This window comes from Glycine soja, chromosome 10 (assembly GCF_004193775.1).
Source record: "Glycine soja cultivar W05 chromosome 10, ASM419377v2, whole genome shotgun sequence".
NCBI lineage: Eukaryota > Viridiplantae > Streptophyta > Magnoliopsida > Fabales > Fabaceae > Glycine > Glycine soja.
Genome location: NC_041011.1, coordinates 34,112,080 through 34,115,437, shown reverse-complemented (window position 1 = coordinate 34,115,437; position 3,358 = coordinate 34,112,080).

The following is a 3,358-nucleotide window of genomic DNA, read 5'->3' as shown; positions in this document are numbered from 1 at the left end:
TAAATATTTATTTTAATTTAGGTTTAACAAAATGTCACGTGGTATTATAATGCTTAGTTTAGTGGCATATGATATACTTAATACTAAGTTTTGAGCTTTGTTTCTATTTCATCCTTTCGATTTATATCCTTATTCTTTTTCATTGTTTATAAGACTAAGAACCTGCATTTCAAAATTAAGATTGAACATATGTGAAAATAAACTAAACCAAGTGAACTAATATACTTTTATTGTCTAGGATAATGGATAAAGAGAACAATTCCAGGAACAATGATGCAACTCAAGCACGACTGAAAAGGAAGATTATATTACATGACAAACGTGTTTGTAAACCTTCAACGGGAGAAAAAAGCAAAAAGTTATGTGTTGAGACACATTCTAGAAGAAGGACACCACTAGGTGATATAACACCAAACATAATCAGCCAACAGTCTAAAATTAATAATCATATTGATCAAGTGTGCACTCAACTAAGTCACACTTATAATTATTTTCAAAGTCATCGATGCACAATTGTGATGCACTTGACAAGGGTCAATTTAATGTCAAGGTTTGATGCTTCCAATGTGACTAACTCCATTACTGATTACACTGAGAAATCTTGCAATCTGGTGGAAGATTTGTCAAATTTGAACTATTCAACATCAACACTGCGATCTTTTGAAGGTACAACAAATACCATTTTTTTTAGATGAAAACACTGATCTTGATGCAGATAACAATTTAGAATATATCAGATATTCTCCTCAATTGGAATAGATACAAGGTAAAATATTAAAAATAATTAAGAGCTTTGGTATGCTTTTAGTCACCTGATTAGTTTATCCATGTTATAAACAATTTTTTTCTTCATAATGCAGACTTAATTTCTGAAAATAATTTTGATTCTGAGGAAGATGACCTATTTACCAATCCCACAATAGTTTTTGTTGATGACCTACTAGAAGGTATTGTATATTGTATATTAGTTATCAATTTAACTTGAGTCTCAATATCTAATATCAATTTTATTCATTGTAGGATATTTTGATATTGGGAATCTAGTAATCCAATGTACACATTGCCAAGCTTATATGTGGTATCAAGAAGAACACAAAAACACAAGGCACACCACAATCCCCCAAATTTATCTTTGTTTTGGTGATGGCAAAGTTCAACTCCCTCTTTTGAAAGATCCACCTCCTCTGCTCCAACATCTTTTATTTGATAATAATGCTAATGATAGCAAAAATTATAAAACATCATATTAGAATCTATAATATGATGTTTGCATTTACATCACTGGGGGCTAAGCTTGATAAATCTATTAACAATGGTGCAGGACCACCAACCATAAGGATACAAGGTTAATCATGTCACCGAATAGGGAGTTTGTTACCTCTTCCTAGCCATACGCCTAAGTTTTCACAACTTTACATTTATGATACAGAAAATGAGATACATAATCGGATTCAATCAATGGGATATGTATAAACCTTCTGATAATAGTAATTAAAATTTTAATGTAGTTTATTCTATTATCTTAGTGTCAGATACTATACTAGTAATGCCTTAATGATACTTTAATTAATGTAGGAACCAAAAGAACATAGATGCTGAAATTGTGTCAAAGTTATCAGCCGTGCTAGATGAATACAATGTACATGCAAAGTCCTTTAGAATGGCGAAGGAAAGGCTAAAAACTGAACTTGTTCATAATCTAAAACTAGTGCTAATTTCTAACATAAATAAAGATGGTAGAATATATAACATACCATCTATATATCAAGTTGTTGCCCTAACTGTTGGGGATGTTGATACAGGTTTAAAGAGAGATATTATTATGGAGACGCATAGTGGAAAACTTCAACAAATTGATGAATTGCATACTAGCTATTTAAGTTTTCAATACCCTCTTTTGTTTCCTTATCGTGAAGATGGTTACAGACACAATGTTCTTCACCAATCAACATATACTCTCAAAAAAGGATTCGACTTACAACTAGGGAGTGGCTGTGTTTTAGAATCCAAACTCGAGCAAATAAGGCACAAACTCTGCAATAGTACAATACTAGAGGCAGAGAGACTTAATTTCATTAGAAGGAATCAAGCAAAACTAAGAGTTGACAAATATTGTAACTTGACCGAATCACAGCAAGGTGTCCAAACTGAAGGTTCAAGCAGAGGAAAAAGAGTGATTTTACCTTCATCATTCATAGGAGGTCGACGCTACATGGATCAACTTTATTTTGATGGAATGGCTATATGTAGTCATGTTGGATTTCCAAATTTTTTTGTTACCTTTACATGTAATCCATGATGTCCAAAAATTGAAAGGTTGTTGAAGTCTATGGATTTGAAAGCACCTGACCAACCTAATATAGTGTCAAGGGTATTCAAAATCTTGGCAGACTTAACAAAGAAACATATTTTGGGAAAGTGGTTGCATGTACGTCATATTTTCTTTTTCAATACAAATTAAAAATTATCCATTGACCTTTTAACAATAGAATTATAAGTTACTGAAATATGTTTAATTTTTCTTTGTTTACAGATATGTACACAATTGAATTCCAAAAGTGAGGGTTACCACATGCTCACTTGCTTATCTTCCTACATCCACATACCAAATACCCAACTCCTGTAGATATAGACCGAATTATATCAGCTGAAATTCCAAGTGAACAAGATGAACCTAAGTTATACAATTTAGTGAAAGCTCACATGATTCATGGTCCTTGTGGTTCATCCAACAAATCATCACCATGCATGAAAGGTGGAAAGTGTTCTAGGTATTATCCTAAGAAGTTCTAGAATTCAACCATTGTTGATCAAGATGGTTATCCGATCTAGAGGCGAAGAGACAATGGTCATACTGTTTTGAATGATTTTGGAGATATTTTGTCCAATTCATCAGTTTCACACTCTTCTGGAAATGTAAATTGTTCTAAACATCTATTGCAACTTCCAATTCTATTTCGTTTAATTAAATTTAATTTTAGTTTTCATCTTGAACTACCACTAAAAGAATTACTCATAAGATTTTATGAATCTGATCAATACAATGATTTACTCAATTAGGTAATTGAATTTGCAGGTTAGGAAATCAAAACACGAGACTACCAATGATTAATTTTTTGGGTTATATTTTCATAATAGAACAACTATTGGGGTTCAATCTTTTATTTTGTTGTATATCTTTTCACTCACTGTTCCTAATTACTGTTTTAAAAAATGAATGACTTCAACCTCAAGATGGTGGAGAATGTGATCAGTTTCTCAAATCTGAGTCACTTGATGCAACCAACTAAGAAGAGTTCTTATTTGAAGCAACCTTGACCAAGTACAAAGCAATAGGAAGCCAATTCATATGGTTAAT